Genomic DNA, 24,761 nt, shown 5'->3' on the forward strand with positions numbered 1-24,761 from the left:
TGCAGCCTTGGCAATCGGGGCTTTAAACTGTCAATTTCATATGCCTAAATATCAACAGCATATCATGGGACTACTTAAACAGAAAATGATGTTAATCTCTGACTGTGTGGAAAATAAAGATTTGCAGGATTTATTACATTCAGCTGAACAAGTTGGAAAACATACTTTGCAATGTGGTTTTGATTCCTTGGAGGCCTCTTGCAGGGCTGCTATAACTGGATCTGTGCTAAGAAGGCACACTTGTCTCAAAGAGCAAACTCTGCCTGACCATGTTAAGGCAAAATTGTTGGATGCTCCTTTACAACAGGACTGTCTCTTTGGTAATAAAGCTTAAGAAGTGTTAAAAAATATGGAAGATAAAGCTAAATATATGCAAACTGTGAAAGATTTCGTATAAGTGCAACCTTCAGGATTTAGTAAGCACTGGCTTACTAAGAACTGGTCCTTTCCAGTCCCCTCGAGAGCCGCTCAAGTCAAATCAAGATATTCCAAAGGCTCCAGGTTTCAATCACAAGGACAAAACAATGGGGTGCCTCCACCTCCAAATCTGGAAACAACAAGGCACCTCCCTATGGTAAACAGTCTCAATGACTTCCTTCTACAATCACCAAGCACTTTTAGCCGCCCCTTTTTGGGGAAAACTGGCACTTCAAGCACAATACTGGCAACTTATTACCCAGGGCAAATGGGTTTTAAATATAGTATCCCAGGGATATAGATTTCATTTCCACACGTTGCCAATCTCAAACGGATGGCCAGATCTGCCCCCAAATCAGTGGGCAGAGGCCCAGAAACAGGTTCTGTCCCTCATGAACATGGGGGCTATTCAACCAGTACCAGAAGAGGAAAAGGGACAAGGTTTCTATTCAAGACTTTTCCTGGTACCCAGAAAAGACAAATCATGGTGCCCAATTCTGGACGATTGTCTAATTCAGGCAGCTTCTGGCGTTTGTAAAAAGGGTTCTAACTTGTCTAGGGTACACCATAAGCGAAAATAAATCACAACTGGTACCCTCTCAAAAAATTACATTCTTGGGTGCAAGCTTGAATACAACTGCCCAGATGACTTACCTTATGCCAGAAAAGCAAATCTAATTGGTGACTTACTTCAAACAGGTAGCCACAAAAACCCTGCTATCTGCAAGACAAATTCTGCAAGCCTTGGGGTTCATGGCCTCCTGCATTCTTCTAATTCCATATGCAAGACTGCATATGAGGAAACTTCAGTGGTACTTAACAAGTTTATGGAGTCAACATTGTCACAGCCTGGAAATAATGATTCCTATTATACCTTGCCTGCAACTAGAAGTTCCTATGGTGGGCAGAGGCCTGCCACCAAAACAAGGGACTGACATTCACTCCACCCCCTGCCACCCAAACCCTAACTACAGATGCATTAGACTATGCTTGGGGGATCATCTGACAGGAAAGTGCATTCAGGGCAAATGGAGCCCAAATCAAATGCACCTATATATCAATCGGAAAGAGATGCTAGCTGTACAGAATGCACTGACAGCCTTCAAGGACTACCTTCATCCAGGACAACTAATGATAAAGACAGACAGCACCACAGTTATGTGGTACATAAACAAGCAGGGGTGTACACATTCCTACCCCCTTTGCAGACTAGCCATAGCATTGTGGAACACGGCCTTAACCTATCAAATACAACTACAAGCTCAATTCCTGCCAGGAAAGCTAAATACTCTGGCAGATGAACTAAGCGGAAATCTTATGAACCCACATGAATGGAAACTGGAACCACAAGTTTTTAACATGTTGACATGCAAATGGGGGAGCCCAGACATAGATCTTTTTGCCTCACCCCAAAACTATCAGTTGGACAAATTCTGCACAAGAGTTCATCACAAAAAAGCTTGGAAAGTGGATGCTCTATCAGTCTATGCTTTTCCCCCTCTGCCTTTGCACTCCAACGTTCAACTAAAAGTCAGACAGGACAAACCAAAAATGATTCTGATTGCTCCAGACTGGCCTTGCCAACACTGGTACCCACTCCTGTGCAATGTATCACACCTTCCTCCGTGGCACCTGCCTCAGATGCCTTACCTACTGTCTCAGCAGAACTACCAAATTCTGCACACTCGGCTGCACAGTGAATAGGAACCCCTGCTTGGAAAAGGCAAAACCAAAATTTAACAAGTCTTTTAGAGAATTTTGTACCATACCAAGGATTGATTGCTGAATATAAGCAAAAGGAGAGAGAGAAATATGGAGGAAGTATTGAAATAAATCATATAACTTAAAATAGAATTTCCCCCACAAATATATTAGAGTCGATTTTCTGAACTAATTGGTACCTAGGGTAGTTCAGCTAATCAAGCATACATGGAACTGGATAAAAAAAAACTGCAAAAATTCCAGTGGACAATAAAGAATATTTTTCACACATGAGCAGGCTACAAAAAACACACACAAGTGAATATGTATCTTCTTTCATCTTTTCCCGGTTAGGGGTTACGTTTACATATTCAGACTTCATGATTTTTCCTACCCAAAAACTTTGGAAGGCTGTGTTCATATAATTGATGTTTCAGATAATCGACCTTCTACTGTAAGATAAAAATGTATTAGTTGGGATTCAAAGATGGCTGCCGTTCTGTAAGCACTGTTAATCTACAGCTCTCCAAATACTCGGAGGAAAACTTAACCCAGAGGTTATATTACGACTTATTTAACAATTTTTTGAAATAACAACTCTTAACTATTGTTCAGAATCACAGAAGGGGCGAATAAACCGGAAAAATCAACAAATCTAGCAGGATTACAACAGAATACCTGAAACTGAAGTGAGTCTCAAACAAAGAAGCCGTGTGCTCAGGAAAATCTGCTCATCTACACTTATAAATACATCAAGAATCTCTATTTGTACAAAATGTCAAAAGAAGTTAAAAACATGGACACAACAACAACAAAAACTAAACTTTCAGAGCTTTTATCTCCTGAGAAGGATTTAATTTCGAAAAGACAGAAAATCACAAAACAACAAGAATCTCTAAAACCAGGGAATAAAAATAAACCAGATCAACTGGCAAACTTGGACGATATTAAAGCAGCATTACTACCTATCCAAGAAGCTAAAGTCCAATCCTTTGGAACTTCCTTTAGCCAAATCTTGGAAAGAATGGAAACATCTGAAGCTAAAATCAATGAGAACGAAGACAAAATAGCCCTGCTTACCAAAAAAGCTGATTCACACAAAGCAAATATTCAAGCTATGCAAGCTAAAAATTATTGATCTGGAGTCAAGATCTAGAAGAAATAACATAATCATCAGAGGAATGTCGGAAAGTATTCAATATAAAGAATGCCGGAAAGTATTCAATATAATGAACTAATCCCATCTATCATACAAATATTTACAACATTATTCAATGACCCCTAAAGCTGCACATCAAATAACAATAGAGAGAGCCCACAGAGCCCTGAGGGAATCTCAAGCTTCAAATATCCCAAGACCTTATATGCCAAAATTCTCAACTTCCAAGATGTTAACAAAATACTAGTAACTGCAAAAACAGGGGGGCTCATTTATGTGGAACAATATCAGAATTTCCCTGGCCCAAGACTTGCCCCTTCAAATTAGGTAAGCCAGACAACTTTTAGCTCCTTATTGCAAGTTTCTGATTGAAAAGCAGCTAAAATTCCAGATGAAGTATCCAAACTCACTAATGTTCTCGGTTGATGGGATTAAATATTCAGTCACAAATAAAAATGAAGCAAAATCTACCTTTTATAAAGGTTTTTTAAAAGCATACCTCCTTCTGAGAATTAATGCCAAGTTTCGATGCAGTCTGCGAGACCTCCGGGGTCCGTTTCAGCTCCTACTGCCAGCCGAGGTCATCCTTTCTGTATATTTATTTTCCACGATCTAGGCCGTATTGTAGGGCTGGTACAACCTTTTTTTTTTTTTTTATTATCTTTAAGCTCCGAGACCGATAACCGGAAGTCTACAGCCTCCACGTCATCCAATTTTCCCACAAGAGGAACTGAGAGTAGTTTTGATGCCTCGGAAGTCTTGTATGTGAGGTGGCGCATCCGGAAATCCATTTGGTATATGGGTCCCCCATCGCGAAACTAAACAATCGGCTTAGCTGGTCGGAAATCCGAAGGAAAATTTATAGCATCTGTTTCAAAGAAAGAAAGACAAAAGAAGTAATTGTACTGCCACAAATGCACCAAATACATGTTCTGTAATGTAAATAATCATTAGCATTGTCCCATTAATATTTAGTAAGGTGTTTAAACTGATGATATATTTAAGTGTATACAGTCCTAATTTAGCTTTTGTGAGTCTGAAATAGGTTGTTAGACTAACTGATAGGAAACTAATCTATTGTAAGGCAACAAGTTACACCTACATAATGTAACTAGAATATATTTTCATTACAGTTAATTATGTTTAATTTTACTTGTATACATTATAATTTACCATGCAATTCCACATTTTCTATATCAGACATGATAATATTTAAAGCTTAAACTTAACAAAATTGCTCATTTAACTACAGGCTCACTTATACTAGTAATATGAACACTAATTAATGATAACAATGTAGTCATAAGCTGATACCTACTGAATTCCATAAATAATTTCAGATGATTAATGGGTTTAATTGTAACTCAACACGTCAAATGGAACAAGTTTACTTATAATCTTAAGAGAACTTATACTAAAAATAACTGTGTGTTGTTTTTGGTCTTTTTATTAATAATCAAGTTAACATAGTTACTAATCCTGGTTAGGTACACTTAAGATGATGAGTGACATTAAGAATATATTACTCATGCTCACAACTGTGGTAGTTCATGAATCTAAAAGGCTGAAGTAGAACTTTTATCTCACTTTTTTGTTAACTCCGCACCAGGTTCAAATAAGTGTTTTGGTAAACTTGAAAATCTTCTTTACCTTATAACCAATGCTTTGCTAACTAATATTTCTTTAATCATTTTAGAATTGTAATATATTGGACTAGCTAATTACCTGGTTTTATGTGTATATACTTATTGAAAGTTGATCTGAGAAATATTTACATTGTTTTTCTCCAGGAATCAGTAACCTATTACCAAATTTAATGTATGTTGAATACAATATTTATAATTGTAAGAGATCGCCTCAAACCCATCTAAAGCTGTGGTATCTAAGCTCTTTAAAGCACTAAGTGAAAGGGGTAAAGTTGGGAGAATTTAGGATCTGGGATTTCATAAGTAGTGTGATAAGATCTAAACCTAGAGGAAAGGGTAGGACCACACATTAACGAAGGCTACATAAACTGGATCTATATTTTATCTATCTAGTTATTTTATTAATTTGAGAATACAGATTAAGTAATATCTCAAAGTACTACTTCTGATAAGTTGTGTAATTTGATGTTTCTTATGTTGAGCTATAATTGAGACAGTTGATAATGTCTATACATTCTTTGAAATCACATAAACAAATACATTAAGTAGAGACGTAGGTGATAAGCAGTGTTTGCTAGGGAATGAGTGGGATAGGCTTTGTACAAATATTTCTAGATTATTCAGGACTAATATGTTTCATTTACCTTTCATACGTTAACTTGCATGACCTATTCCTATCAATGACACAATATAATATAACTTCCAATTATGCTAAGGTCCTGGGTATTTCCTGGTCCAGGGTTTAGTGGATAGGCACTGGAAAGGGACGGACATTCAAGAATGCTTTCATAACTTACACCTGGTAATTAATCAAAATAATCTCTCATAATTTCTCAGATTTCTAGATTACTTACATAAAATAAGCTTTAGATATGTGGGAAATTGATTCATGGAATATTAAAGGACTCCAGAACATTAAGAAAAGGAAACTATTTCTTCACTTATTTCTGCAAGTTAAGGCATCCTTTATACTACTTCAGGAAGCCCATTTATCCAATGATCAATGGTCAGAAATCAAAAAGAAAAAATGGATAAGAGAAATAATTGCCTCTGAAGACAAAACTAATAGTGCGGGAGTTGCGATTATTATTAAAGACCAATTTCAAGACAAAATTGTAGAATACAACACAGACAAAGAAGGTAGATGGTGCTATGTGATTCTTTCTTCTACTGTCTATGATAAACCCATTATACTTCTCAATATATACACACCTTGTTATAATCAGCATTCCTTCTTTGCCTCATTATATCCTATTTTAAATCAATACAACAACCACTATATAATCATAGGAGGGGACTGGAATGCTTATCAAAATCCTAAACTGGATAAATCAAGTTCACAAAGATCATATAATAGTCAAGCAGTCTTAACTTTAAGTGAACTTATAGGGATCATATAAATTAAAATCATATTTAAGTATGGTAATAAATCTCATAATTCAAATAGTTTTACATTTTATTCAAATTGCCATAAAATGTGGTCCAGAATCGATTTTTTTCTAGTTTCGGAAGCACTAATTAATTTTGAGCCCATAGTATTTGTCCAGGCCTGCTACCTATCAGATCATTCTAAAATTACTCTAAGTTTTATCAAGGACTCTAGAAATAATGTATCACACAAGGGCTATAATTGGCCCTTAAACCCCAATTTATTAAATAAAAAGGAAATAACCCAGGAAGTCCAGGACATTCTTAAATCTTTCTTAGCTAACTTAGTTAAAACCACAATACCCACCTGATGTTGAATGGGCAGCAACTAAAGCACAGATAAGGGGTATCTTTCTCAAAAAAGCCTCTTATTATAAAAAATTCAACTCCGAGAAGAACAAGATGCTAAAATTAAAACATTAGATCAGGAATTAATGGGAAACCATAACATACAAACTGAAACAAAACTATTGAAATGCCAGAAAGACCTTTTCTAATCCAAAATAATAGATTGCCATTTCATGAAACTAAAATACTTGCAAAATATGCTAATCATATTCAAACTCCATCAAGGGCACTAGCAAGAATTATTAACCAATCTAAATCTCTCTCTCAAATTCCGGAATTATACTATAAAAATGAAACTTACACAAAATCTGATGATATTATTAACACTTTTGAATTGATATACTCTCAAATCTATGGAGAACAAGAAAACATATCTACAAATGGAAATGATTATGATCTCCTACAAAAATTAACTTCCCGAAAATAGACGAGAATTCACAGAAAGATCTAATAAAATCAATATCTGTTGATGAAATAACAACAACAATTAAAAAACTGAAATCGCACAAAGCTCCTGGCCCAGATGTCCTTACAACAGAGTTTTATAAAACCTTTTATAGTATTATTGCCCAAATATTGTCGTACATATACAATTATATAATCGATAAATTAATGATCCACATTTTAACACATCCAAAACAATTTTTATACTCAAGGAAAACTCAGACCCTCAGAACCCAGATAACTATAGACCTATATCACTTTTAAACATTGATACTAAAATTCTGACATCTATTTTAGCTAATAGACTGAAGAAAATAACAAACTTAATCATTTCTAATGAGCAAGCTGGTTTTTTAACATCTAGGCAAGCCAGTGATAATACTTTAACACTTCACACATTAATCTCTTATGCTAATCAAAAGAATTTGAATATGTACGCTCTCATTATAGATGCACAAAAGGCTTTTGATAGAGTCAACGTAAAATTTCTATTTAAAATTTTACCCTACTTTAATATACCCCAAGAATTCATCCTAACTCTACAAATACTATATAATAACCCTTATACAACTTTACATATAAATAAAATGTGTTCTAAAAGAATCCAAATCAGAAATGGTACCCCACAAGGATGTCCTTTATTTCCCCCCCTATTATTTAACCTATATTTAGAACCTTTATTTTTACACATTAAACAAAATGTGTACCATAATGCCCCAGTAATTTATGGTACTAAGATCTCACTGGCAGCTTTTGCTGATGACCTTAATATATATTGTACAACACCGGTCTCAGATACAAAAAAAATACTATCTGCTATTGATGATTTTGCATTAATATCAAACTGTAAAATAAACCTTAAAAAAAAACAATATATTTCCTTTAAAAACCCCAAAACCCTTCTCACTTCTACCATTGATAGATCAAGTAAAATCTGAAGAAAAGATTAAATATTTAGGTATTACTTTTTCTACAGATAACAAGGACTTTTATCTTAATAATGATAAACAAACGTGGGATCACATTGTATCTGATCTAAAGAGATGGGAAAATCTGAAACTACCACCACTAGCAAAGGTCTGTATTATTAAAATGAATGTCTTGCCCAGACTATTATACATCTTTAGGTCTACACAGTTAATAATACCCAAGAAGTTTTTTAAACAAATCCACATCGAATTTGCTAAATTTATATGGGAACCAAAGAAAACTAGAATGTCATATGACAATCTGATGATCCAGAAAAATAGAGGTGGTTTAGACTTACCCACCTTCGAAAACTATTACTTGATCATAAATGCCAACAAAATTTTAAGAATTGCAAATTATGATACACGAAGCAATAACTGGTCTCCAAACTGGGTAAAACTAAGCTATAAACATAATGAGAACCTGAATATAAATCCTAAATCATTACCCTTTTTAGACAGAGACAATATTAAAACATATGACCTAATGAATTGCATCAAAAACTGTATAACACTATCACAAAATCTCTTTAAATCATTAAATCTCTTTCAATACATGATGATCCTACAACCTTTTCATAGAAATCCTAACATCAGCTAATAGATCTGAAAAGCTTCCGACTTATAATTAACTTAACTCTACAAGATATATACCCATACTTGAATCACTCTGCTCATGAACTAAGACAGGAAATGGGTCTTCCCAGATCATACTTATTGATCTTGAGACAGATCATAGAATTGTCCATAAGTTACTTTAAAAATGTAACCATTAGTAAAGAGGATTTATTGAAATGTATATCAATTTGGCAAGCCCTTTTACAAAGTACCACATTTATAACATGCACATATAAATTGATAAAAGACATCAAATATCAATACCAACTTCTCTTATCCAAATATTGGAAAGAAAAATTACCAGCGGTTGAAAAAAGTAAAATAATAAAAGCAATCACGTTAACTGCAAATTCCATCTCCCTTAAAATGTTAACATTTACCCAACTCATGATATATATAATCCTACTATACACGTTTTAGCTTGCATAAATTTAACCCCAAAAATTCTCCTAAATGCCCATATTGTAAAGATGAAATGGCTGACCTCTTACATGTGTTCTGGAACTGTAAATGCATATATAAACTGTGGAATTCCTTAAAACTACAACTACAGAAGATGGGTTACCAAAATTCAACACTGTCTTGGGAATTTATGATATTGCATATCCCTCCAAACAACTTATCTAGATCCCATATGACTATACTCATCAATATTTTTCTACTAATGAAGCTTTACATAGCTACTAACTGGCTGACTCCATCTCAAACCTCGTGGGAGAACTTTAGGACCTTAGCGATAAAACACATTTTAGCCCACAAATACGTAATTAATAATCAAAACAAAAATCCCTATAATTTGAAACTATGGGAACAAATCTTCAATATTATACTGGCTTAAAACATGGAATCTGAAATACTCCTTTGTTATACATATTATAAATTATAATTCTACTTGGAACCACATTATTATAAGATACTTTTCCTGGAGAAATAAGGTTTATTTGTACAATTATGGAAAATATGGAAGCATTCATGTAAATAGTGTATATATGTTGTTAGAAACTTTGTTTGGAAACCACCTGTGTATTTCACTGTCAAATATTCTGTATGAATATGGAGAAAAACAATAAAGAATTATTATTGAAAAAAAAATGTATTAGTACAAAGACTAAGCAGGCAATATGAAAAGTGGTCAGGAGAAGAAAATGGGTAGAATGAGGAGACTTGTGGGCCTTGTAAACATGCAACTAAGTCGAGGCATTTTAGAATATTTAGTTTGAAATGTCATCACTGATACTTCTGTCCTCCAGCTAGATTAAAATGACCTTTCTGCAGAAGATGTTGGGAGATGTAAAGATGTGAGGTGGAGAAAATGGCAACTGGGATCATATCTTTGGGAATGTCTGAAGCTAGGTGAGTTCAAATTTAATGTAGGAGGTATCAATTAGAATATTTAACAACCAAATTATTATAATTAAGGAAATATTTCTGTTAAGTTGGAGTGAATACAGAGCTAAAGTCCTTCCTGATCTGATCCTACTCTTGTTGGTGTGTGTTTGCGTGTGTGTGTTTGCGTGTGTGTGTTTGCGTGTGTGTGTGTGTGTGTGTGTGTGTGTGTGTGTGTATATATATATATATATATATATATATATATATATATATATATATATATAGAAAATATTCACACACACATCAAAATAAAATGGAAATCTGGGAATGTACCTAGTATTTTGGAGGCATCTGCCACTGTGAAAGAGATCAGACAATATGAGTTAAGATGTCTAAAAGAGATTGAGTAAAGCTGTAGGCACCAAATGGCAACTGCGAGACTAGCATATACATATGGAAAAAGATCCTAGGGAATAGTTAATATGTTTGTCACCTGCTTTTAGAATATGATGAAGCAAGTGCTAAAATCGATAATGATTAGATTGTCTTTTTTTTTTTTTAAACAAATTGTTAATTTATGACAACACAGGCTCTAGATTAGGCTGATTGTATTGGCACTGAATGATGGGCTTGGCTAGGATGGAATTCAAGGTCAGTCACTTGTGTGCGTAATGACTGCACTGTATGTGAAAATAACTTTGTCGAGGTTAAAGTAAAAAAAAAAAAAAAAGTTTTAGAGAAAAAAAAAACTCCAAACCAGTTCTTCTGTCTGATTTCTGCTACCACTACTTAGAGAATATGTGATACATTGTTAATGTACAAGGTGTTCATTATTAGATCAGTATTGCAGTAACATAAATGTATAATGGACATGCCCTGCCAAGGATATGACATCTGGCTAGTGTACAAAAGCTTTTGGGTACTGTCCACATGCAGTGCATGTCTGAGGCAACACAAAAGAGTAGTGGTTTAAAAGTAGATGTACAAGAACTAAAAATCATAATTTTTGCACATGAATGATTCTTTCTTGACAGTTCTTTGGTTCATATGAAAACTTTACCATTTCAGTGGCCCAGGTTGTGTTTCGCATTTTTTGGTAATAGTAGAATTCTGTTCCAAAGACTAGGTCCCTGAGAACAATGCCGGATCCGTCTATGCTACAGTGATTGTTTACATTGCAGAACTGTGTAAACTGACATCTTGTAATGTCAACAGCCATAATATAAACAGCCAAGAAGTCAAAATGTACAAAAAAAAAAGGCAGCTCCAATGACAGATGATTGCACAAAGTGAGAAATAGAAGTTCGTAAGACATGTAGTATGTACATTTTCTTTCACTTTTTAAATGACTTGGTAATATGCAATGGTAGCAAAAGGTCTCAGAACTGAAGTGTTTAGGTTCATGTCCACATACTTTGTTGTCTGATGTATTTTAAATTTATTCCACTGCTTTATGTAAAACTTTGTTGTACTCACTGCATTACATTGAGCCTCTCTCAAACCACAGCAGTGTATTTGAACCCTCTGTACTCCTATGAATACTAGAGACGTACTCTGGGTCTTCCCGTACAGAAAAAAAAGTATTAAAAATATCCTACATTATACAGAAGAGAAGCAGACTGACCTTCACTCTTTTCATGCACAGTCTTAAAGTAATAAAAGATCTGACTTAATTTATATGCACACATGTGCACAAATTATGTGATTGTTATCCTACATTTAGTTAGATCCCACATAAAAATAATCCTGAATAGTTAATGTTTTCAGTGTACATAATTTTGCTCGAAGATTCCCTGTGGCAGGAGTTTCCTCAAAACGGTTTGCCATACCTTTTAACAACTACTAAAGCTTTCTGAGCTGAATCCCAGAGTATGCTTGCCTTCAGTACTGCACTGATGTGCAGGACATTTTGAGTCTTTTTGATTTTTTTAAACAAAAAACAAAGTCTCAAACAACCTACTAAACAAGTATAATGGGTCCAAAAACAAAACGGTGCAAGAAACTTCTCTCTGTGGAATATTTTCAATTCATATATATCTAGTTAATCACTGTATATTAATACTTTCAGATAATGGTAATCGGACAAGTTTAAGGTTGCTACTTCTAAGTCAAAAAGTAGTAAAAAATATCATTTGGAATATTATGCAGAAATACTAAGTATTCAGAAGTAATCCAGGCAGGTTAAATAGTCTGTTTCCAGTCGAAAACCCTTTGTTAAGCACACAGACAATCGATCCAAGTAAAACAAAAATAGTTTCATCACAAACTTTCTAACTATATTTTTATATATATATATATATATATATATATATATATATATATATATATATATAATAATTTTTATCAGGTATGGGAGTGATTTAGGAAAGCAATAATGTACGACAGAGTGTGTGTTAATGTGTAATTAATACCCGCCCAGGGGTGTTATGCCGCCCAATGCCGCAGGTAGAGGGCCTCTACACCCCTGGGAGGGCGTTCATTACACATTAACACACACTCTGGTGGGCATTATTAAGCTTAGAGAATGGGCTTGGTGTAAACTTTTTGTGTCTTACTTGCTTATTTATTTTTAAGTACTAATATTATTTTTTTTGTATATTTTTGATGTAAAATAGTTCTTCCACCTACTGTTTCAAACTTTCTGTAGTATGTGTTAATGGTGTTGGAGGAAGCATTTTACATCAGAAGTAGATAATAAAATAATGTAATACTTAAAAAAAAAAACAATGAAACACACAACAATTTTACAGACAGAACATTATCTCCCTCTCATACATAGTATGTAAATACTTTGCACATAAGAAATGTAAGCACACCACTCTGTTGAGATTAGCAACCAAAATAAGTAAGGTGACATATGTGTATATGTATACAAGTTTTTAGTAGAATAGAATGTTATCATATTATAGGTTGATGTTATGCATATATTATAGCTCACAGTAGTAAAGTTGGTATAATAAATATGCCATATGGAAAAACTTTTAGACAAACTTATAATTTAATTTCATCAATGTGATAATATTATGGTTTTCTACAAAATATGAATGTTATTAGCATAATGGGCAATGACTATCATTACATGTTTATGAATGTACAATGTAACATCAACTGTACCACATGTAATTATCTTGTCATGCTTTTTGTTTTGTTTTTATACCAGAAAAGTTTTCAATAAAAAGATATTTTATAAAAAAAAATATCTCCCTCTCATACACAGTCACTTCTGCTTGCATACACACATTCACTCAAGATTGCTTTCTCTCGCTGTGGATCTCTCTCTCACCCACACACCCTTCTCTGCTTTCATACAGGCACTCACACAAGATCGCTCCCACTTTCTCCATCTCTCTCTCTCTCACACATACACACACACACACACACACACACACACACACACACACACACACACACACTCTCTCTCTCTCTCTCTCTCTCACTCAGAGGTTTCTCTGATTTCATACATGTACTCACACAAGATCACTGTCACTGTTTCCGTATCACTCTCACACACACAGTCACTTCAGCATTCGTACACACAGTAACACATGATCATTCTCTGTCTCTCTTGATCTCTCTCTCTGTTTTTTATTTATGTATGTATATATATATATATATATATATATATATATATATATATATATATATATATATATATACACACACACACACAGTCACTTCTCCTTTCATACATGCACTCAGACAAGACCGCTGTCTTTCCTCTCACACACACACACACACACACACACACACACAGTCACTTCTCCTTTCATACATGCACTCAGACAAGACTGCTGTCTTTCTTCTCTCTCTCTCTCTCACACACACACACACACACACACACACACACACACACATACACACATACACGCATTCACTCACACATGCAGACTGAAAAATAAACGCACACGTAGACATACAAACACTTCTTTCCGATTATTTTTTTTTACACTCGCTAAACAGCGAAAGCGCTGCTTAGCGAGTGCAAAAGTAATGGCGGACGTTAATTTCTTTAGCAGTTCAAGCTCCACAACTGCTTGATATGCTGCTGTGAAGCGGCAGACTCTTTTTTCAGCGGGCATTACTTGTACATTAATACCTTGCATTTTCCAGTCAGGGTACTGATGGTAAGCCCATTGTCTAATGTGCTGTAAAACACAATGTATTGGTATACATGTTAACAAATTCACATCCCTTCCCCCATCAGTGTGACATTCAAGCTGGTCCTGCCCTACTTAGTAGCTGTCATAATAATATAACTGTTATGTACTTCAAATAAAATTTAATAATGATATGGTATCTCTTATTAACCAGATTATTTAGTCTGTGATTTTGTCCAAGGCAATATATTACATGGTTGGAAATGTATAAACCTTAAACCATTTGGCAATCTAAAAATGTATATAAATATATACACATATACATTTTCCATGCAAAAAATCCATTGTGCAAACCATATTCTATTTCCATAATCTGTTGTTAACAAAGATCACTTTAGTCCTTCTAGACTTCTTTAGGTCTGTGTGCAAGAACCCTAAAAGACTATATACAAAAATATTATTGTATAATTAGCTGGTATTGTTATTAAACATCATTTCAAATAAAGTGGAAAAAAGAAAATATGTGATGATAGAAACAAAATATACACTTCTAGTAAAAATTATTTACCATGGTATTTAAAACCAACTGGACGAATAAAATAAAATTAGTCATGTAAACAATGTGGCAGTTTTCTAATTTCCAGTACACTTTTAAGCGAACAGTAGTAGTTTAGTCCAGGCTTCCTGTAAGAGTTCAGCTTTAATTGCCACATGAGTTCACATTTTTCCAGCATATTCAGGATGTCTCCTTCAAGGTCACCCATGCCTATAAAAGCCAGTATCTGGAACTTAAAACCTGTATGTTCTTATGCAGAGCAAGGTGTTTTGCTAGTGCATTATTTTTGCATACAGAGCGGATTTCTGCCAGATGACATCAAATCCTAAGTTTAAGTTTATTTAGAGTCTTGCTCACATAAAATGCATCACATTCATTGCACTGTGCCCTTGTAGTGTTACAGTCTCCCACTGCACTGGTCTTAATGATTTTCTTTAAATAAGGGTAGTAATCACCTTGCTGCATAAATATACAAAATGTACAATTAGATTCACATCTTTTAGTGTTTCTCTCATATAGTCTAGGTTTAAATGCAACAAAACGTCTAATGTTCCTGGCCTTCCTGTAAACAAAGGATGAGGCTTCACCTAAGATGTTAATCAGATAAGGGTTTCCTGTGACAATGGCCCAGTTTTCTTTAATAACATTTTTGATACTATGATAATCCAAAGTGTATGTTAGGATGCAGCTATTTTTGCATTTGTTATTCTGTGTGGAATTTCTTAATATTCTCCTATTGGGGAGGTTGAGTGAAGGTGCTTCAGTTCTTTTCAGTTCTGTAATGGGTTCCAGGATGTTTTTTAACATCTGACTTTCGTAGCCTGTCACTAGGAAATCATTCTCCAAGTTGTTCAGCATTCTCAAAAATGGTTTGATCTCTAGTAATTCTAGCTAATCTATAGCCCTGGGACTTCACCACATTGGTTTTTGCAGGATGCAGACTTTTACTGTGAAGTGATACGTTAACCTTTGTCAGTTTTCTGAGTAGATCAGTGGTGATTCTGTTATTGTTGGTGTTCTTGGAAATCTGCATATCTGAGAAAGTGGTTGAAGTATAGTTATGGGAAGAGGTAAACTTCAGGAAGGGTTTTTTTTGATTGAGGTAAGTGATAAAAATATCCAAGCTGCAAGGTGTCACCTTCCCACACAATAAAAATATCATCAATAAAAACGCAAATTGCATGTGATGTGCTGCATGTAGTCCATGTTGTTTAACACAAAGTCCTCCTCCCACTTTCCCAGGGCTATGTTAGCTATGTTGGGAGCCATGGTAGCCCCCATGGCTATACCAGTTTTTTGTTTTGTAGTGTTTGCCATAGAAGGTAAAGAAATTAAAGTCCAGTACAAGATTAATGAGTTTGCTTAACATTGCAGTTTTGCCTGTGTACCTTGATTATGTTTCTTAAAAGATTCCATAGCTGCTGTTACACAGAATTTGTGAGGGTGCGTCGTGTACAAGGATTCCACATCGATAGTTAATAAAATACTGTCAGCGTCCACTGTAATGTTCTTTATTTTCCTCAAAAAATCCATTGAATCTCTTATGTATGATTTATTCTTTTCTGTTAAAGGTTTCAGCAAGTAATCAGGGTAAATGGCCCTGGCTTCAGTAAAGGAACCTTCACTTGCTTCCACCAATCTATACGGTGGGCCTTCTTTGTTCTTGTATGGCTTTGGTATTCCAAAAAAGTAAGGTATATGTGGGCATGAGCTCCATAAATAATTATAAAGATTTTCAGAAATAAGTTTTTCTTCCCATACTGTGGTAAGATTAGTGTTCCATAAATTGTGTGCTCTTTTTTTATGTCATCCATGGTAAATAACTAATAAAATCTGTTCTCCTCCAGCATGTTCTCTATCTTTTGGTTGTAGCTTGTGGTATCACTCACAAGTGTACCTCCTCCCATGTCTGCCTTCATTACATTTCTAGATTTATCATTACCTAGCTCAATCAATGCTTTCCTTTCTCCTTCTGTTAAGTTATAAACTTTTTTCTTAGGAGTTTTTTTAAGTAGTTTCCTGATATCCATCTCACATTTCACTTCGAAAGTAGCTAATATTTGATGTAGTGGTGGACAATAGCTACTTGGCCTTTTTATAGTTTCATCAATAGGTTTATTTTCAATGTCATTAATTTTGCCATGAAACTACCTTTAAGTTGAGCTTCCTCATAAACATTTTAAAGTCCATCAGTACCCGAGCTACCTTGCTCCTGCAGCTTGGTACAAAAGTAAGTCCTTTGGATAATGCACTTTTTTCATCTTCAGTCAGTGCTTTAACAGAGTGGTTCCAGATAAGTGGAATAAGTGGAGGAGCTGTTGTTATGGCTGTGGCTGGTTCCTCTGTCTGAGCTTGGGACATGGGTTGTAGTCGGGGTTCCAGTCGGGATTGCCCAGGTATTGTATTTCCCTTACTCCTGTCCTCTGTTTGGTTCTCCTGTCTCCCTGGGGGTTTGTGGATAGGGTCTGAGATCTTTGGACTTCCTCCTTTGCTTTCTGGAATCTCGGTAGGTTGTAGTAATATTCCTCACTGTGGCTGTGGTGGTGGGGAACCTGGTAAGAAGGACAAGCCTTGGGGCTCTGGTTGTATTCATGGTTCTAGTTCTGGTGCTGGTGCTGGCTTTGGTATTGGTGTGGTGGTTGGTATCTGTGCTGTTGATATTGGTCTTCCCGAAGAAACTGGTCTCTGTGAAGGTGCTGCTGCTCCTAGTAGCTGGATTGTCTGTGGTCCCAGTTGTCCTGATAGTTCTGTAATTCGGCCTATAGAACTCTGTGTCAATTCTGGTCGCTTCTGTGGCTTATGTTCCTGTCCTGATCCATCTCTGATGTCAAAGGCTTCTGCAGAGTGCTGATACCCAGAGGGGATTGAAATGGTGGGGAATGAGATGTTGGGGGGGCAGCCTCCTAGTAGCCCTGTATTGTGCCCCTGTCTGGTTTTGTGCAAGGATCTCCACTGGGAAAATCCCATTGAGGTCTGCTGGCTCAGTTATACTTTCTCCTATAGCCCCTGTTGCAGCAAAAACCTTGCCTGTTGTTGGTTCTCTTGTTGTTGTTGTTATTATTATTAGTGTACCCCCTAGTAAGTCTCCCAGGATCATCTTTGTCTAGTTGATCTCATTTCATTTTATTAATCATTCATTCTTTAATGGACTGCTCATATCCTTTCACTCTTGCTTTAAGCAGCTCAAATTTAGCATCTGGGTTGTCGTGATTCTCATTTTCCAATGTTGTTTTTAAAAATGTGATATCAAATTTTGTAGCTTCCTGCACACTAAGGTTGTTCCTTAATAGCAGATGAATAAGTTTGCAGCTGATATTCTCTAAAATATCTTCTCATTCTTTAGAAAGTGAATCATCCATACTTTTCCACATTGGCCTTTTGTTCAATCTAAGTCCCCTGGGTAGTCTCTTCTTATCTTTGCTTTGTTGTAAATAAATGTGTTCCCAGTAGAGACCCTGCATGCATTTCAATTGCTTTTCTAGTTTAGAAAAAGTCTCTGAATTCATACTTTCTGGGCCCTGTCTTCCCTGTCCATTTTCTGTATCTGTTTGTACCTGATCTGCTTCTGTATCATTCCATGTAGACACAATTAGTAAATCTCTTTGTCTGTCATTATCCATGTTTTAAAATGTTGGAATTTCACACCAAGTCCGGGATCCTTTGATGGAGGAAAAACCCTGGTCTCAGAAAACAGAGCCAACCAAAAAACAAGTATTCTCCGTGGTATCCCCAAAGTCTTAACCCAAAGTCTTAACCCACTAAACAAGTATCTTCTTCTTCCTTCGGCTTTTCCCAGTTAGGGGTTGCCACAGCGGATCACCTAGTCCCCTCATCAAAAAACAAAACCGTGCAAGAAACTTCTCTGTGTGGAAGATTTTTAATTCATATCTGGCCAGTTAATCACTGTATATTAACGAGATCTGATAATGGTAGTAGAAGTAGCAACCTTAAACTTGTCCTAAGTCAAAAAATAATAAAAAAATATAATTTTGAAATATTATACAGAATTGCTAAGTATTCAAAAGTAATCCAAGCAGGATAGACTGTCTATTTCTATTCAAAAATCCTTTATTAAGCACAAAGACAAGTGATCCAAGTAAAACAAAAATAACAGAGTAATAGTTTCATCACAAACTTTCTAACATATATATATATATATATATATATATATATATATATATATATATATATACTTTTTGTCAGGTATGGGAATGTTTTTATTGTGCTGTAAAACACAGTGCATTGGTATACATGATAACAAATTCACGTTATTAAATGTATTGATTAGTATTTTTAACGTTAGGGTTTTTATTATGATGTTTTTGATACGTATAATGCCTTTATAAGTTTGCAATTTTTTTGAGTGTGCGCCTTTAAATGTTTAGACTTTAGGCACCTTTGAGGCTATTTAAACCTTGTAACAGAATGGCTGCCATGTTTCTGATGAAGCTCTGCTACGAAGAGGAACGAAAGTTTTGAAACTCTGGATTAAAGGTTTGTTTAAACATCTGGTTCAACATTTTTTACTTTTTATTGTTTTAATTCAAACGCTGTTTGGATTATTGGTTACTATGGTTTCAATTAGTTAATGAGTGCTCGTCCATTACAGTCTTCAGACAGCCTTTTAAATAACTAACATTTTCTTAAATTTTGGTGTTATTACTTTCCTCTTTAAGAAAATTGAATTTTTTTTTTCTATCCAAAGTAAACTTATCTGCCAAGCAAAGAAAAGCACAAGCCAACTGTCAGTCCTCGGAAGCCTCAGAGGAGGATACTGTTCTGCGGCAGTAAAGCTCAAAGGGCTTTGCGCCCAAACTTGTCTTTTAGTGAGCCCATTTCGAGCTGCTAGACAGTTTGAGCGAGTGGAATGTGCCCTGAAGCTTTGGATGCTGGCCAGCCATTATATCCTTGGCAGGGTAAAGCTAAGACTTCTGCAGCAGTGATCAGTATGAGTAACATCTAAATCCTTCCTGAATGTTCTGTCAGATCTTCATAACATTACATTTCTTGCATTGGTTTATGCCTTAAAAGGCCAGTGGAAACGTTATCATTTACCTAGTATTAAAAGTGTCAGCAAATTTGAATGTTACAGTAGGTTGTGGATCTGGTCGAGGTAGTGGCATTGATTTGCAAGCAACAAGGAACAGCATTTTGTTTAAAACAAGGACATATTTTGGAACATTATCTATTTACTTTTATGAAGGATACACTGAACAAATAAAAGTCAGTTGTTTAGCTAGGCATTTAAAGACAACATTTCATGGAAATACGTGCTTGCTTGATGAAATTGATCAAAATGCAAACAATATGAAGTTTTTAAAAAGAAAAAAATAATAAATACAGACAGATTAAGAACTGTTAAATAAGGAAAATGTGAATAATAAGTAGAATAACAAACAATTTAACCCATTCTAGTACAATAAAAATTGCCAGTCTTGTGAATAGCCAAGGTTAAGCAAATTATAGCCTTTAGAATTGATATAGGTATTATAAATACACTTAGCAGCAGATTTAATACAAATTGCAGTGCAGTGTATAACAAAACACTGTTCAAATTGATGTCTACAGTCCCATTGCTGTGCTGCAGTAGTGCCATCATGTGCTGGTATGCTGTATTCTGGGCATCATGACTTCTACTCAGCATGTAACAGTGCAAAGTGCTTGCACAACTGCTATGAGTGGCAAGAGTCGGTGGATCAAATGTCTTACGTATGATGACACATATATGCAGGCTAGGACTGTTGTTTATTTTGACTGTCTAATAACACACTATAGCACCTTTCACCAAATGTTTCCATCTTATTTTGAAATTTGGTTATGATTCTATTTAGCCATGTTGTTTCCTGGTAATGAGTCCCTTACCTTGCACAGTTCTTCAGAGTACTGTTTTAGTTCTGACGTTTTTGGTTAGAGAGCTAATACATTTTACTTCTATATGCTTTTTTTATTAGTCGGAGGAATTCCAACAGAAATGAATCTTTCTAAGTGTAATTCATATCCCCCTTCAGATGCTCTAAACTTTAATATGTGCTGGTGTGTCATACCTTCCATTCCCACAGCTTTTCTAGTAATTATTTTTTGAACTCATTCCAATTTAATTGTTTTCCAGCTGGTGCCCATAGTATGGCATCATATTCCAATTCTGAGCTTGCCAAACCACGGTAAAGAGTCATCAAGACAACAGGACTCCTAAATTTTACAAATGTTAACGTACTGACAGTTTATAACAATCATTATAGATATTGTTTATATGCCGCTTAAAAGTGGAGTCCACCATATTTATTTTATTTATTTTATTTTATTTATATTTGTTGACCGGGGGTGTCCGACTGGACGTAGATCCATTTTCAGCGGAGGCCTGGGGAGAAAAGCTCCACAGTTAAAATAAACAGACAGTAGTTACATTGGATTACATAGCGATTAACAATTTACATAGCAATTACTTACAACATATTTAGAGATGAAGAACATAGTACATCAGTAGACAACTAGAATCTTTATCTGTGAAGTACATAACCGACATTAACAAATGTTAAAATAAGAAGTTCCTGTTGTATAATAAGTACTAGTCTTATGAGCATCTGAGCTTGCTATAATCAAGGTAGTTAGTGGAGTGGAAAGAAAGGTAGTGGTTGGATGGGGTGGGTGATATTAGAGTGGGAAGTTGCAAGGGCATAGCCAGCATGTTTTTAGGTGCGCTTTTAGTAAAGTTTTGAAGTGGGTGCATGATGGTATGGAGGTAATTGTGGGTGGGAGAGAATTCCATAATTTGGCTATGGTGCAAGAGAATAGTGCTTCACCAGCAGAGTTATTGGCTTTAGTGATCTGCAAGTGATTTTTGTTGCTGGATCTTAGTGGTCTGGTGGTGCGATAGGGTTGGAGTAGATTCTGGAGGGATGGAACATTTAGTGGATGGTTTACTAGTTTGTGGGAGAGTGAGAGTTGATACCATTGAAGGAGGTGTGGGAGTTCAAGCCAGCCCAGTTCAGCAAGTGAGAGACAGTGGTGAATACGGTAGGATGCCCCTGTGGCGAGATTTGGCGATTTTGTTGTAGCAGGTCTCTAGCTTGTTTAGATCGCATTGCCTTAGGTATATATTGGAAAGGCATAAAGTAGGGTGGAGATAAGGTGGGAATTTGCTATTGAAATCTTTGCTGCTTTGGTCAGAAGATGCTTATTTCTGTATAACGCTCCTAGTTTTTTCTGGACTTTTTTTATGGTCATGGATATGTGAATGTCAAATTTTAGTTTATTGTCTATTTCCACTCCTAGCAATTTGGTGTGTTCAGTTGGGTATATAGTCGTGTTGTCTTTTGATGTGATGATAAAGTGAGAGTTGTTTTGAGTATGTTTGGTGGGTTGGAAGATGAGTAGTTTAGTTTTGTCCATCACCCTTAGATCTCTGAACATTATAATCTCATCTGTCCCGTGAGATTCTGTATTACAGTATATACATTGGCAGCCTTTTTCTGTCCCATAGGACATGGATTTTGTTTTGCTGTACTTTGCACTTTATTATCCCTTGTCCGGTGACAAAATTATCCATGGCTGACTGCTACACCTGACATTCTTCTGTACTTGAGAGTTATTTTTATGATGTGAAGTAGTTTACTTAATTTGGTTTTCAACCTGTGGGTACCTGATCCGTATCAGATCCGAGCTGGCAAGTTCACTACCATCTGCTCCAGCCTCCCCTTACCCATAGTACACCTCCACTACCTTCCACCCCCCAGATCTCATTTGCTGCGGCTTGCCTGAAGCATTGTGATCCTGAGCTTCGAGTTAGTGAGCTGGGGTTCTTTTTGATAAGTAGTTTTTTTCTTAGTTGTTTGAGTGTTAGCTGTTAGTGTAGGTTCCCTCTCCTCCCCTTGCTGGTGAATCATGTTTTAGGGCATTTTCTGTAGTTTATCAGTGTTAGAGTATATTGCTTCCCCTCCCCCTCAGCATTCTGTGTGCCTTCGTGTGTGTGGTGAGTGGGTCCAGGTAGGAAATAGTTTGTTTTTCTCTTCTCCTTCTCTTGTGTGTGCTGTTTTCTTTGGAGAGACATGGCTGACTTCAAGCCAGTCTTTAAGAGGTGCGCTGAGTGTGGCCACAAATTGTCACCAGCTGATGGCTACACTCTTTGCATTATGTGCTTGGGTGTAGCACATTTAAGTACAGACTTTACCATTTGCGTGGGTTTTAACCCGTGCACTATTAAGGATAGATGGGCTAAGTTGGTCCTGAAAGGCCTTCTTCCCACTACTGAGGTGGCTGCCTCTTCCACTGCTTCGGTCACAGGGGCTGTTGTGGCCACCTCTCCTTCCTCTTGTCCTTGCTTCTCCTCCCTCCTAGACTGGGACTCAAAACTCCCATTTCTAAGCCTGTGGAAGTGGAGCACAGAAGAGGCAGAGAGAAGGAGAGGGAGCACAGACCAGAAAAATGTAAAAGCTCCCCGGACATTTCTGCTTCTACTCCTGCCAAGAGTCAGTCTAGTATCCATGACTCCCCTTGGCTCTGATCTCTGTGATTTTTCCCAGAGCTGGAGGAGCCACGACCACCGTCTAGGGCCTCAGTTCCTCGACCCACCAGGTCGGAATCCGTGGCCTTGTCGAGGTCCACCCGAAGCTTATCTGAAGTCGACATGGATAAAATGATAAGGAGGTTCATTCGTACTCAGATCCATATGGGAGTCTTGCCAGCCCCCTCTCCCTCTGAAGGGGGGAGCTTGCTTCCTTTCTTCACACCAATTTCTCCTTCTCCGATCAGTCCACCGGGTTCAGAGTACTTGGATCTGAGGATGGCCTTAGTCAGGGGGTCAGTGCTGACGGTACCTGTCTCATCAATGCTGGCAGCTGCCCGGAGTGTGTCTGATCTGACCAGTTCGGATCCGAGCAGCTCTCTGAGCCCAGAGCCTGGGTGTCTGATCCGAGGGAGCGGAACTTTTACCATCGGCTCCGATGTTGGGCCAAGTCCCCCCCCCTCGGAGATGTCCACTTTGGGCCCGGCTCTGATTCTCACATTGGATCTGGGGAGAGTGGTTTCCTTGGTGGTGGCACAGAGGGCTCATTCTCCCTCAGCGTTCGACGTGGTAGGGTTCTCTCTGCTGGATCGAGACCCTTGACTATTTCCTCAGTCTCCGTCCCGACTCTCTCGGCTCTGTCTATGAATCCCATAATTTTACCAGAGGGACAGCCCATGCTCGAGGAGCCCCAGGCTGTTCCCCCTGAGGAACAAGTGGCTTGCGAGTTCCCCCTGGAGAGCCCCACCAGAGATGTGCCTCGCAAGCATATGTGTAAGAGGAGGCAATTAGACTCCTGTGAGTCCCTCATCGAAGACACTGATTTGGATGATGGGAAAGGGTCCCCCAGATCACCTCCCAAGGATGTCTCCTTTGGAGACATCATGGAAATCCTACACCAGCGGTGAGGTTGGTCCACCCCCAAATCTTCCTCTGATGAATCCGTGCTCCTGGAAGCTTTCGGCATGGGCCCACCTACTTCCTGGGTGTCCCCTCTCACAGATCTCCTGGTGGACCTGGTCATTTCATGGGACCGGAAGGAGCCGGACACCATGGAACCAATCCCAAAACGTCCAGACAAGATCTTTGAGTCCACTCTCAGACTAGCATGGAACAAGGGCTCCCCTGTAGACGCTGTGGTGGTAGCAGCAGCCACTAAAAAGGAACTAGCCCAAGAGAGTTCCTCTGTTCATCCCCCCAACCGAGAGTCTCGGATAATGGACCGCTTAGGGAGGCGAATTTATGCATCAACGACCTTTTCCATCAGGGTGCTGAACTACTTGGCCCACGTTACTAGAATACAGCACGACCTGGTCAAGGAACTGGCTGAGTCTCCCCCCAAGTCCATGTTGCAGGAGGACAGAGACACGTTCTCCGCGACGATGGCCACTTTAAAACCAGTTTCCAATACGTCCATGCGACTCCTTTCACATGCTACTGAAGGAGCGGCTAGGGCAGCTGGGTCCGGCGTGTCCATGAGGCGCAACGCCTGGCTCAGATTATGTCAGTTTTCAGAACCTTTCAAGCTGTCCTTTGACAACACCCCTCAT

General features: G+C 37.1%; 1 protein-coding gene across 2 annotated transcripts in view; it reads left to right on the top strand.

The window, feature by feature from the left end:
- The window catches only part of LOC122816466, a 332,177-nt gene that overhangs the window by 55,487 nt on the left and 251,929 nt on the right, over window positions 1–24,761 (top strand). The window contains exon 2 of one of the 2 annotated variants that reach the window (XM_044089279.1): window positions 19,097–19,205. The exons of the other annotated variant lie outside the window; for it this stretch is intronic. The gene's annotated coding sequence lies outside the window, so the exon portion shown is untranslated. The remainder of the gene's footprint in view (window positions 1–19,096; window positions 19,206–24,761) is intronic. 2 annotated transcript variants of the gene reach the window in all.

This window comes from Protopterus annectens, chromosome 12.part0 (genome assembly GCF_019279795.1).
Source record: "Protopterus annectens isolate FY-2018-M chromosome 12.part0, PAN1.0, whole genome shotgun sequence".
NCBI lineage: Eukaryota > Metazoa > Chordata > Ceratodontiformes > Protopteridae > Protopterus > Protopterus annectens.